Source organism: Antechinus flavipes, chromosome 1 (genome assembly GCF_016432865.1).
Source record: "Antechinus flavipes isolate AdamAnt ecotype Samford, QLD, Australia chromosome 1, AdamAnt_v2, whole genome shotgun sequence".
Taxonomy (NCBI): Eukaryota; Metazoa; Chordata; class Mammalia; order Dasyuromorphia; family Dasyuridae; genus Antechinus; species Antechinus flavipes.
Genome location: NC_067398.1, coordinates 565,694,327 through 565,709,230, shown reverse-complemented (window position 1 = coordinate 565,709,230; position 14,904 = coordinate 565,694,327).

Sequence of the window (14,904 nt, the reverse complement as noted above, 5' to 3'; positions counted from 1 at the left end):
TCTAGTTTTCAAACAAACAGACAAAACCCCCCAAATTTTCATCAGCTACTGCTCTGTGATTGAAAGTATTACATTTGTAATCCTAGTGTTAAGATCGTCAAAATAATGATGTTTTAATGCCTATGTGACAGTTGTTATGTGACTATGCTTTTTTCCCCCTCTATAATTAAATGATGGGATTTTATTTATTTGTTTTGTTTTTATTTCTATGTATTTTGATGTGTTAGAGGCCCTTTTGGGGTACATGTCTAGAAGTCTGTCCTCTGAGTTGAAAGATATGGATATTTATATCATTACAATTTGCTTTCTAGTTAATTCCAACAGCCCCTCCAACAATGCATTAGTATGTCTGTCTTTCTACAACTCTGACAATTTTGTCATCTTTTCCAGTTTGTAGGAGTGAAGTGAAACCTAAAGATTGTTTTGATTTGTATTTCTCTTCTTGTTAGTGATATTAAGGATTATTTCATAAGATCAGAATAGTTAAAAATTCTTTTGAGAACTAATTTTTCAAATCCTTTGAACATTTATTCATTTAAGGAATGGCTTTTATTTTTATATTTTTTGTTAAATCTCCAAACATTTCAGATATCAGGCCCTTATCAGAATAATTTGGTACAAAGATTTTCCCCAGCCAACTGCTTTACTTCTTATTATGCTTGCATTAAGTTTATTTATGTGTTTCAGTTACATATGCTTTTTGTAATTTAAGTAGTTTTTATCTGAGATTTTCTTTCTTTGCCAATCTTTTTAGCACTCACAAGGAAGATAAGAAATTAAAACAAGGCAGTGGATATTTTGCCTGAAGAATTAGGAGGAACCAATGAGGGACACTCCTCTGTTCCCCTGAGGGCCTACTTAAAGAATTAAGATTTTCTGGATAAGCATCGCTAGTTGGCTCATCTTGAAACTTTACCAACTGAGACTTCAGTGGACTATGATGCAAAAGACACCTACACCATACTCTGAAACAGTTGCTTAAGTTGATACTAATAATGCCCTTGAAAAATTAGGGAGATTTCAGAATGGAAATATGCAGAAAGTTAGAATATTCACTAGTCATAAGTGATCAGTCCATCATTTTTACATGTTTCCTATGTGCCAGGCTCAACAGTAAACACTGCAGATACAAATACAAAAAATGAAATAATCTCAACTTTCATGGAGTGTACCTTCAATCTAAGGAGACAAGTTCACATAAAAGTGTATAGGGATAGGAAATTTCATTACAAGAAGTTCACAGATCAGGAAACTATTTTACAAATTTACATTGGCCCTTCTCTATAACTATTAGTCTTAGAAAATTGCCTAGACCACTGATACATTAAGTGACTTGACCATATAATCAGTTTATATCTGAGGTAGGACTGAAGCCTTCTTGGTTCCAAAAACAAATCCATGCATTATGCAATCCCGTCTCTATTTTAATTAAATACTTACAAAATAAATAGGGCAATTAGGTAGCACAGTGGATAGAGTACTGGGCCAGGAGTCAAGAAAGATCTGAGTTCAAATCTTATCTCTGATGTTTCCAAAAGTACTTTTACTAGGAATCAGGAAAGCTGAGTTCAGCACACACACACACACACACACACACACACACACACACACACTACCACATCCTTCTACAATTTATTATTTGAAAGTCACAACCTCCTCTGGACCTCAAGAGCCTTCTAGGCATTCATCTTCAAAAAAAAGAAGGTTGAATCTATTCATCATTAATGTCCTTTCTAGTTTTGTAATTCTCTAATTCTTTTTTTTTTAATTGAAGCTAAAATAGCTTGAATAGTTAGTTAATAGGGAACTCTTCAAAAAGTTGGATAGGTACTGTGAAATCATGCTTAAAATTATCTGTAAAAAAAGAAGCAACAGCAAAATCAAAACTGAACATTGTATTTATAATGACACTGAAAACTTGATCCTTGGAAAGAGTTGAGGAAAGGAATCTGTCTCCCTTCACTGAAAAACTGAAACCTATAGATATAGAGTATTGCTTATGCTGTCAGAAACAGGAAATTTTGCCAAACTGTATTTTCTTCTCTTTCTAGAAGGAGGAAAGACATTCATAAATGAATGTGATGTAAATAACTGTATATGCAAACATTCTGCATGTGTGTGTTTGTATACGCTTCCATATGTGCATGCTGTCTTCTTCCCTAGTAGAATGTAAGTTCCCTGAGAGCAGGGACTGATTCATTTGACCTTCATATTCCCAGTATATATATATATATATATATATATATATATATATATATATATATATATATGTATATATATATATATATATATATATATATATATAGAGAGAGAGAGAGAGAGAGAGAGAGAGCAGTTTGGCATATAATAAATGATTAATTCATTGTAAAATTTATTGTTGGTTGATTGTAAAAACAAAGGACACCTACAAAAATCATATTTAAAAAAAATATATGGGACTTTTACTTACTTACATTCAGCCCTCTGTGATCATTTGTATACCTTTGCATATGGGAGTTTATTCTTATTCTCTTCATATTTACTCTGTGTTGTTGTTCTTTAGGCATGTCCAACTCTTCCTGATTTCATTTTCTTTTTTTATGTTCTAAGCATTTTTTTATTGAAGCTTTTTATTTTCAAAACATATGCAAGGATGGTTTTTCAACATTGACCCTTGCAAAACCTTATGTTCCAATTTTTACCCCCTTCCCACATCCCGTTCCTTAAATGGCAAGTAATCCAATATAGGTTAAACATGTCAAAAACATATGTAAATCCAATATAGGCATACTTATTTGTATAATTATCTTGCTGTACAAGAAAAATCTTATCAAAAAGAAGAAAATGAGAAGAAATAAAATTCAAGCAAACAACAACAAAAGAAGTAAAAATACTATGTTGTGATACATATTCAGTCCCCACAATCCTTTCTCTGGGTGCAGATGGCTTTCTTCACAAGACTATTGGAACTAGCGTGAATCACTTTGCTGTTGAAAAGAACCACGTCCATCAGAATTGATTGTCATATAATCTTACTATTGCTATCTACAATGATCCCCTAGTTCTGCTCATTTCACTTAGCATCAGTTCATGTAAGTCTCTTTAGGCCTCCCTGAAATCATCCTGCTGATCATTTCTTATAGAACAATAATATTCCATAACATTCATATATCATAACTTATTCAGCCATTCTTTATTTGATAGGTATCCACTCAGTTTCATGTTCCTTGGCACTACCAAAAAAAAACTGCCCACAAATATTTTTGCGCATGTTGATCCCTTTCCTCATTTGGAGTTTTCTTAACATAGATACTGGAGTAATTTGCCATTTTCTTCTCTAGCTCATTTTACAGATGAGAAAACTGAGGCAAATAGCATCAAGTGACTTCCCCCAAGTTACCTGTCTCTCTCAGCAGATGATAGATCTCTTATATTACTGGAAAGATCAAAGCTATCAAATTTCAGGTCTCTCATCTCTTCTCCACACTCTATATAGTCTTCATTTCTTTCTTCTCTAGTCTTAGATAGCAAGATCATCTCTCTACCAGCTTGACATTTCTAATTCTTTCATTAGAGCTGTTGGCCTCATAACTTCCCATCTTAATTCAAAGTTTCCCCATGAATAAGCCCTGGTTTTTGTTTGTTTGTTTTACTTAAGCTTTTCCTTTATGTGAATTGCTTTTCCTTTGTCTATCAACAAGCTTAGATTTTCTTTGTTACTTTAAAAAAAAAACCCCAACACTAATGAAACAAATAAAAAACCCAACCACTAATTACTTTTCCTCCTATCACCCTCTCTCCTTTCTTTTATTGACACATTTCTGCCCAAATACCCAACGGTCATATTCTGTCCATACATCCTCAGTCTTTGGAGAAAACTCCATATAGTCTAAGATTCTCTCAGAATACGGTTTCCTTTTGAGATAGGAAACTGGATTTTCCTTACTTTTATTTATCTCATTTTGTATTTGAAAAAAGCATTTTTGAGCAGCAAGGGAGGTCCTTGTTGAGTGCTGAGCAAATAGTAATCTAAAAAAAAAGTAAAATGTTATTTGTGTTTTGAATGCACATCATTCTGAATTTGAGGGCAATTGTGATCTCTGAACATTCTTGTAGAGATACAATTACTATTTGTGAGACTTTCCTGTATGGCATTGGAGAAGCATTCCATAAAGAAAAAAGATCCCTTCCTAAGGACTCAGTGAACTGTTTCAACTTGGTGATGTGGGCAATATATTGACAACCTATCTTGACTTATTTGCCCAGGACAGAAATTTTTTTTAAAGAGATGGAATGAGGAGGTAAAAGAAGAAGAGGGTGATAGAGGAGTGGCCTTATTTTCCTCAGCATCCACAGTGTGTTGTGCCTATAACACACTCTACAGCATCTCAGAGAGAGATTGGTCCAGGGACCAAACTCATCAATAAGAGTGAAAATTGGGATAAGGACCCACTGAGTATATAAGGGTTATATTATACTTGGTCTATAATTCAGATTATTCTTCCAACTTTATTTTATTCCTCTCTCCCAATCTCAAATAATTTAAATTAGTCATTGAAAATAAATTGATTAAAAGTTATAAAAACAAAGCATGATTCCCCAGTTCTAACATTTGCTAGCTAACTGACCATCACAAGAATTATGACCCTTCTAAAAAGGACCCACATGTGCAAAAATGTTTGTAGCAGCCCCCTACTATAGTAATAAGGAATTTTTAACTGAGTGGATGCTCATTGGTTGGAGAATGGCTGAATAAGTTATGGTATATAAATGTTACAGAATATTATTGTTCTATAAGAAATAATCAACAGATTTATTTCAGAAAGACCCAGAGATTTACATAAAGTGATGCTAAGTGAAGTGAGTAGAACTAGGAGATCATTGTAAACACCAATAGCAATTATATGATGATCAATTCTGATCATCTTTTCAGATGGCTCTTTTCAATGAGATGATTCAGGACAGTTCCAATGGGCTTGTGAGGAAGAGAGCCATCCACATCCAAAGAGAGGACTGTGGGAATTGAGTGTGGATCACAACATAGTATTTTCACTTTTTTATTGTTGTTCATTTGCATTCTGTTTTCTTTCTCATTTTTTTTCCTTTTTGAACTGATTTTTCTTGTGCAGCATGATAATTGTGAAAACATGTATAGAAGAATTACACATTTAAATATATTGAATTACTTGTCATCTAGGGAAGGGGGTGAGGGAGAAGGGATAGAGAAAAAAAATTTGGAATACAAGGTTTTGCAAGGATGAATGTTGAAAATTATGTATATGTTTTGAAAATAAAAAGCTTTAACAAATGAAAAAAATATGACCCTTCTGAAACCCAGATTCTTTTAAGATCATAGATTTAGAGCTGGAAAAGATGTTAAATGTTATTTAGTGTAAAGTCTTCTTTTTTGCAGAGTAAATAAACTGAGACCCAGAATATTTAAGTAACATGACCAAGGTCATAGCAGAGAGGGGATGTGAACTCAGGTTTTTTTTTTTACCTCCATGTCCCACATTCATCCCATTACACCATGCTGCATCTGGATGTTTTACAATAATTCCAACTTCACCCATTAGAGTATCAGAACAATTTGTCTCTTTTCATTGCTTGACTGCCGAGAGAAGGTTAATGCTATAAAGTGGAATTCGGTGTCATTTGATCATTAAGATGACAAGAGGAGGAACTAAGCTAAAAGAAAAAAAATAAAGTGTGTGGTTAAAGAAAGCATTTGATACTGATGTAATCTGATGAAATGATGTACCTAGCATAGTGCTGATAATCATCGTCTGTTGTTGTAACTGATTCCACCAATATTTCTTAGACACACCTCCATCCCAGGTATGCTAGTGCACATGCACTTTGGTGGCCTTTCCATTACGGAATGGAAAATTACCTGTATTTTCTGAAAGTGATGGTGTAACAAAGTGATACCACTCCCTTTGCCCTGAGAGTTTCCTGGTAGAGCATTCCCCTAAGCTGTCTAGATTTCTGGGTTCAGATGAGAGTCATCTACGCAGAGGAAGTACTTCAACAAGGTTGTTTAGATTCCAAACTTTCATTCTCTGGGATACTTCATTCTTAGCCTAGATACTCTTTCATGGTGTCATAAGATTTCAAGTTGAAAGGCATATTAGAAATTATTTATTCTTCATTTTATGGGAGAAGGGGAACTGACATTCAGAAAATGCAAATAACTTGCCTAAATGATAAATTGCAGAAGTAGGATTTGAATCTAGATCTTCTAAATACCAGTGAAGGTCTCTTTCCATGATGTGTGTAAAATATATCTTAAATGCCATTTATTTCATACATCCTGGAGCATCTGGTTTCCTTAAGGTTTGTTATTGTAGTTTTCTCACAGTTGTACTTCTAATCGAAAGTGAATGCCTATATATTTGCATGGGTTTTCAGCCAATGTGAGACTAATCATCCTGATCTCTCAGGTGCTTGCCAACTCTATTCTTTGCCCAATTTCACTTGCCATGCTGTATAAAACAGAGACCAGAAAAGATTTTTTTGCCTGTCTTCTCTCATTAGAATAATGATGTGTGCAGTGGATGGGACTCATCTTCATGAATTCAAAACTGGCCTTTGTGATCTTGGGCAAGTCTCTTACCTCTATTTGCCTCAGTTTCCTTATCTGTAAGATGAGCTGGAGACAGAAAATGCCAAGTATTTTGCCAAGAAAACCCCAAATGGGGTCATTCTCTCATATCTAATCCTACCTTTCTGCCAGAGAAAATGTTTTGGTGCTGATGCATAGTTTTACAATTTCTATTAATAATAAGTGGATGAATGGGAAGAAGGAGAAAGGAGAGAAGTGTATTCTTGCTTTGATCATCTAATCTGGTACCTTCTATGTTGCAAGAGGATAGGGAAGCTGTTGAATTTTTTTCTTTGCACCACTCCCAGCATTTAATACAGTTCTTGGCACTAAGCAGGCATAATAAATGTGTGTCAAATTGAATAATCAATATACTTTAGAAGTTCCAGAGTGCTCTACAAACATATGGACTCATCATCTTCATTCCAGCAAACCATAGAAAAGATTCTCTGAAATAATGATGATAATTGTAAAAAAATGGTATACTGTTTTTGGATTTGGTTAATTTGATATCCTAGAATTTATAATATAAGTAGTTACATTTTGCTGCAATTTTAATATTTCAAGAATCAATGACTTTCTGTGGATGATCTTTCCCTCCACTGAGATTACAATTCATTTTTGCTTTGACACATGATTTCAAGAATAGTTGTTGTGTTCAAATATTTAAATACAAAATTTCATATTATATATGTGTGTATGCATGTATGCATATATGCACATGTGTGTGTAATGAGGAGAGCTATGTGGCACAGTGGTCAAATCTGGCTTTCAGGCACATAATAGCTGAGTGATTCTGGGCAGGTCACTAACTCTTTTTGACCTCAGTTTCTTCATCTGTAAAATGAGTTAGAGAAAGAAATGGCAAACCACCTCAGTATCTTTGCCTAGAAAACCCCAAATGGGGTAATGAAGAGTTGGAAAAATTGAAACAATTAGGCAACAACAACATATACTAATAACTAGGGCTCAGATTTCTGTTATAAAAAGTAAGTTATATAATACTAGACAGCTTAGGAATTGACTCTACAGTAGATGGTTGGAAGGTGATCAATTAGTTAATCAGCATTTATTAACCAAGAACTTTGGACTAGACATTGTATCAGGTATTGAAGATACAAAAAACCTAAACCAAAGCAAACAAAAACAACCAACCACAAAAATCCCAATAATAAAAATACATCTCTACTCCCCCCCCAAAAAAAACCCCAACAAACAAACAAAAAAAAAACCAAACCATAATCTCTCCTTTCCTGCAAGGAGCTTCTATTTTACTAGATATCCATGATCTAGGTTTTTGTGGCTTGGTTATGAATATCAACAGTATTTCTACAGTCTTAATTGTTATAACTTCTGTTTTTCCACTTCTATTAAAAGGTTATAGCCCTAGTTTACCGAAGGGACAAACAAGTGATTTTTCTTTCTTGTAATTCCAATTCAGAGTTGCATCATTTTTCTTTTATACATATTATCAACTTCTGGAATGATTTCAGCCCAGAGTTACAACCATTTCTTTCTCCTGGCATGTAAGTTGCTTTGTCAATTTAATGCCTTATTCTGTTTTCAAACATAAACTTTGGAACTAGCACCTTGTGAAAGATTTTCTGGGCTGTTGTGAAATCTAATCTGAATGGAAGGGCAGAAACAGTTGTATAGGTGTATAGGTGAATATAATGTAGTCTGAGATAACATTCTTTTCTGTGGACTGTACTACAAGGTCAGTTATCTTGATAATAAAGTTGTCTCATTCCACCCAAATTAGACCCAAGTGGATTTGTTTGTTTCAAGCATATTTGGAAATGGATCTAAAATTGAATTCTTCCTGGATAATATATGAGTAGGCACAATGGAATTAGAATCTTTGCTTCTCTGTCTTTCTGTTTCTGTACACATTCTTTTACACCTTCCTTCTACTCTTGGAGGAAAAGATACACATTCAGATCTCTGAGATCAATTCCTCCTATGCCCTAGATCTCATTGTTTCATTGCTATAACTTCCTCAAGCTTTCTAGAATTTTCATTGACTTCCTTTCTACTCATTCCTTCTGCTTTGCCTTCAACAAGCATAGGTTACTCTTATCTTGGAAAAAAAAAAGCCAAAATTTTCCATTGTCTTATTACCACCTCTAATTACTTATTCTAATTTATTTCACTTAATAAATGAGTGATCCACACTACAGTCCTTCATTTTTTTTACTGATCCATTTCCTCTTTAATGTCTTTCAATATGATTCCTACCACCTACAATTCTGAATTCCTACTTTCTTAAAGACTTCCAATAATCTCCTTGCCAAATCCACTATTTTTCATGTCCTCTTTAAAGGATTAAACACTATTGACAATAGCCTGTCTTTAAACTCCCTCCTTTCCTGGTTCCTGACATATAATCTCTTAAATTTTCTCTAACTCTTGACTACTCCCCTGCCTCTTTTGCTAGTTCCTCACCTTCTGGTCTCATTGTTATGATAGTTCCCCAAACTTCATAAATTGGCATCTTATAATTCCCTTCATACATATCTCTGCCCTGAAAATGCAATCTGTCTTAACAGCTTTAATTATCTCATTTAATAATAGCATGGCCATGAATGCAGAAAAGATGAATATAGGAATATGAATACAGGGTGTTTCAAATCTTGGAGACTTTTTTTTTTTTAGAGCAGAACCCACTGTTTTCCTTTTTTTTCCCTTAAAACTTTTTATTTTCAGAATATATGTATAAATAATTTTCAATATTCATTCTTGCAAAACCTTGTATTCCTATTTTTTTCTCTCTCTCCCCTTCCTTCAACCCCTCCCCTAGATGGTAAGTAATACAATATATGTTAAACATATGCAATTCTTTTATACATATTTCCACAATTATCATGTTGCACAAGAAAAATCAGATGAACAATGAAAAAAATGAGAAAGAAAAGAAAAAGCAAGAAAACAATAACAAAAAAGTGAAAATATTATGTTGTGATCCTCACTCAGTACCCATAGTTCTCTCTCTGGGTAAAGATGGCTTTCTTCATTGCAAGACTATCAGACTTGGCCTGAATATCTTGCTGTTGAAAAAAGCCACATCCATCAGAGTTGATCATCATATAATATTGTTGTTGTATACAATGATCTCCTGGTTATACTCACTTCATTTAGCATCAGTTTATATAAGTCTCTCCAGGCCTCTTTGAAATCAACCTGCTGATAATATTCCATAACATTCATATGTCATAACTTATTCTGCCATTCCCCAACTGAGGCGCATCCATTCACTTTCCAGTTATTTACCACAACAAAATTTATAGCAGCCCTTATAAACATTTTTTGGCACATGTGGGTCCTTTTCCCTTTTTTGTTATCTCTTTGGAATACAGGCCTAGTAGAGATACTACTGGGTCAAAGAGAATGCACAGTTTGCTAGCCAGGCCTTTGGGTATAGTTCCATATTGCTCTCCAGAATGGATGGATCAATTCACAACTCCACCAACAATGTATTAATGTCCCAGTTTTCCCACATCCCCTCCAACATTTATCATTTTCTTATCCTATCATCTTAGCCAATTAGAGAGGTATATAGTGGTACCTCATAGCTATCTTATTTTGCATTTCTCTGATCAATAGTGATTTAGAGCATTTTTTCATATGATTAGAAATGGTTTTAATTACTTCATCTGAAAATTATTCATATCCTTTGACCATTTATCAATTGGAGAATGGCTTGTATTCTTATAAATTTGAATCAATTATCTATATATTTTAGAGATAAGGCCTTTATCAGAACTCTTGGATGCAAAACCCCCTCCCCCCCACCAAGTTTACTGCTTCCCTTCTAATCTTGTTTGCATTGGTTTTGTTTGTGCAAAAACTTTTTAAACTTAATATAATCAAAATTAATCATTTTGCATTCCATCATGTACTTCAGGTCTTCTTTGGCCACAAATTCCTTCCTTCTCAAGAGATCTGAGAGGTAGACTATCCTTTTGTTCTTCTAATTGCTTATAGTATCACTATATCTAAATTATGAACCCATTTCAACCTTATCTTGGTATAGGATGTTAAGTGTGAGTCAATATCTAGTTTCTGACATATTAATTTCCAATTTTCCAGGAATTTTGTCAAATAGTGGGTTCCTATCCCAGAGGCTGGAGTCTTTAGGTTTATTAAATACTAGATTACTATAATCATTGAGTATTGTCTCTTATGAACCTAACCTATTCCACTGATCTACTACTCTTTTTCAAGACAACCCTTTTGAATCACTCTAGTTGTTAAGAATTTTTTCCCTGACATTGAGCCTAACTTTTTTTTTTCATTTTCCTATGCTCCTTGGATAGTGACCCAGACAATAAACAGGATTTCAAAACACTTGGGCCTTTAGGTTCAATGTTTTTAACTTGAAAGGCTAATCCTCATGCCTAAAATTTAACTAATTTTCATAAGCAACAACTGCTTCCCCAGTTCTGTCCTATTGGACTATCTTATGCCTTATGGTTGTCAAAGTGAGATATGAAAATGTAAATTATTTTAAAGCAATAGTGTCAGACTCAAATAGAAATAGAACTAGCTGCACATTGGCTTAAAAATTGTCTATAATATATTGTGGGTTTGTTTATTTTTAAAACATTTCCCAATTACATTTTAATCAAGAACACTTAATGTAGGTTGTAAAGGGCCAGTGTGCTATGAATTTGACACCTCAGCTCTAAAGAATCCTCAATAAGAGAGCAAAGATGGTGAAATAGAGGCAGGAACTCAACTAAACTCTCACAACATCCCTCTCCAAAGAACTTAGTTTTTTTCTCATTCCTTTTTTCCCCTTATTTAATTAAAGCTTTTTATTTTCAAAATATATACATGGATAATTTTTCAACATTGACCCTTGCCTCCAAACAACAGAATGCTTCAAATTAAATTTTGTAATGATAGAGCCAGTAGGATGATACATTTTTTCCCAGCCTAAGAGGTTGGTACAAATGACACTGTTGTAGGAACTTGATTTTTAATAAATATGTTTAAATTATCAGGGAAAAACACACTTTTGAACCCTTTCCTAAAAAAATGAATATGTTGTCAAAGGTAATGAATAGTTGTCAGCAGACAAAATGCAAAAGCAATATAAACACAATATTCTAAATCACTAAGGATGAGAAAAAGACAAATCAATTTTTAGCTCTCCTCACAATCAAAAGCAAATCAAAATCCACAAAAATGGTAAAAGAATAAATTTATCTTGGGGGGAAGAGAACCTTATGAAGGTAAGTATGCTTTTATTGTTTGCTTGTTTTTTTTTTTTTTTTCCCCTGAGGCAATTGGTGTTAAATGACTTAACTAGAGTCACACAGTTAGGAAGTATTAAGTGTCTGAGGCCACATTTGAACTCAAGTCCTCCTAACTTCAGGGCTGGTATTGGAAGGAGAGAGTAAATAGTTTAAAAAAAAAGTTTTCAAAGGTAAGAAAAAAAGAATTGATTTATTGGAAAAAATTAGTTTCAAAAACTGTAGTCATGGAGGAAAAAGACTACAATAAGATCATTGGTCTAACTAATTAGGAGGTAATAGATAGTCCTTTAGAGAGCCATTTCTATAGAGTGATAGGGTTGGGTATCCAATTATAAAAGACAGAGGAAAGAATGGGCAGTGATGAAGTAGAGCTATTAGCTATAGAAAACTTGTTCATAAAGTTTATTAGTGAGGAAGAGGACAGAGATGAGATTATAGATGGATGGGATTAGATGATTAGAATTTTTTTCCCCTGAGGAAAATTGTATATTTGTAGACAGAGGGAAAAGAGCTGGTATTAAGAAACAAATTGATGACTCATGAGGAAAGTGGGGTGACATCTTGAATAAAATTCTGTATGAAGCAAGAGAGATAGCATCAAGAAAGAAGTTAACATGATTAACCTTTCATGGTGGTAGGAATATTGTTTTTCTTCTGTGATAAATATTTATTTTGTGTTATGAGCCAGAACTTGAAACAAGATCTTAACTCACTGGAATTGAGAGAAACAATGCTTAAGTTTACACCTTTAAGAGTTCACACATTAGCTCACACATTACAGTTCACAAGTCTGGGAGATTCCCAAGTTTACACCTCCCACAATCTCACTCTCAGAGGAGGAGTCAACCTTTGAGTTTACACCTCTAAAAAAAGCATAAAAGGAGCTGAGTCAGTGGAGGAGTGAATGGAGGAGATTGAGAAGCCAGGAGTCGGAGTTGAGCTAGAGGCAGAAGCTGGAAGAGCTAAAAGACAAGCTGCAAGAACTCTTGGAACCAAGGAAGGAGATAGGCCTCTAAGAAAAGTAACGGGACTATTTTTGAAGAGAAACCTACTCACAGAGAACCATCAGATTTTAGAAAAAAGAAGAGAATACCACAATTTTAGCATATACTTATTGGTAAGGGACAGGTCAATTCTCCAAGAACCTCCACAAGCTGTGGATCATAACATCTAGAGGAATTGCAGGACAGCCTTGCTGACACAGATGTTGCTGACTGGGATATGTACACATTGCTTCCCTGGATAGAAAGTAAATCCCTTGAGGGCAGGAGCTGCTTTACTTTTGTTTTTGTAACTCTAGTACCTGGCACATTGACTGACACATAATTGATGCTTAATAAATAAGAGAAGGGGAAAGAGAATATGATGATACTGTAAAAAATAAAATTAGAGAAGTTCATGAGAGAGTTCATTATATGTCTCATTGAAGTAAAAGGCTAAATCATTTATAACAAAGCTGTTTAAACTATGGAGTCATGTAACTCACTGTGGGGGTCATGAAAAATTTGGCAATAGTAAAGGGTTTCTGAACACCCAATAATCAAAAATTAATTAAAAATTAAAAAATATAATGAATCTGAAATATTTCTGGAAATGCTTGTCCATGTTGCATTCCACAATTTCACAGTATATAATATTTCTCACCATCACTTGTGTATGTGTGTGTATGCAAATGTGAATATCAATTTTTAAAGTTAAGCACAAATAAATGTAATTTCATAAACTAAAGCTAGCCTTTATTTGAGAAATTATTAGCAATATTTATTTATATTTCAAGACAATTTTTTAATGAATAAGTAGTCATTCTATATCAATGACTGCATCAGAGTCTTCACTATCAACTTGTAGTGCACCTAAATTGAGAAAAAAAAGAAAATATGTCTAATCAATTTTGCAATTATGACTATACTTCTAATAATGATGATAGAATGGAAAAAAATCTTGTTGCTTAATTTGTAGTGAAGTTTTGGTTGTGATGGGCATGAACCCAGATAAATTAAAATGACATCTTAATATCGAGCATGCAGCATACTGCAATAGATCAAAGGAATATTTTGAATGACTAAAACTCTTTGAATAATGAAAAATAGTATTTTGAAGAATTAGTTAATATCAATAAAAAGTACTTACTTGCATCTTATCAAACTTCTTATTTAACTGCAAAAACTAAAAAGCCCACTGTGAAAGTAGAAAATCTTGTGTTACCTGTTATTAAAATGTCAGAAATAGTTCATGGCAAAAAGTATGGGGATGAAATTCATAAAATTCCTTTATCAAATGATACTATTTCCAAAAGAATTTCTGAAATCAGTAATGACCAAATCTAGCTACTTATTATCAGACTTAAGTCCAAAGTTTGCAATTCAGTTTGATGAAACAATTGATAGTTCTAATATGGAAAAGTTGTTACTTTATGTAAGATATGTTTATGAAGGAAGCATACATGAGAAATTATTGTTGTGTCACCCTTTGAAAGGGCATATAAGAGGAAAGATATATATATATATATATATATATTATATATATATTAAAGTTGATGAAATATCCATAAATGAAGGTTTACAATGGAAACATTGCATTGGAGTATGTATAGATGGTGCTGCAACAATGATGGGCAAAAATGTTGGATTTGCAGCAAAAATTAAAGTTTATGGCAATGACCACACTTTTACTCACTGTATGATGCATTAGGAGGCACTCATATCCAAAAGATATCACCAGAGTTAGATATTATGCTTCTTGATACTATGGAAATTGTTAATTTCATTAAAAGCTGTGCCTTTAAAAGTTATTTGCTTTTAAACCTTTGAAGAGAAAGCCAAGGACTCCAATTACAAACAGCTTATTACTATATGCAGAGGTAAAGTGGCTCTCAAGAGGGTGAAGTTTAAATAGATTACTGAAATTGAAAGATGAAGTTGTTTTTGACTGAGCATAAATTCAATTTTGTTAATTTTTTTCATAATGACTTATGGGTTTCAAAACTGTCCTATCTGTCAAATATTTTTGAAAAACTCAATAATATAAACATATTGCTTCAAGAATAAAGTAATACATTTA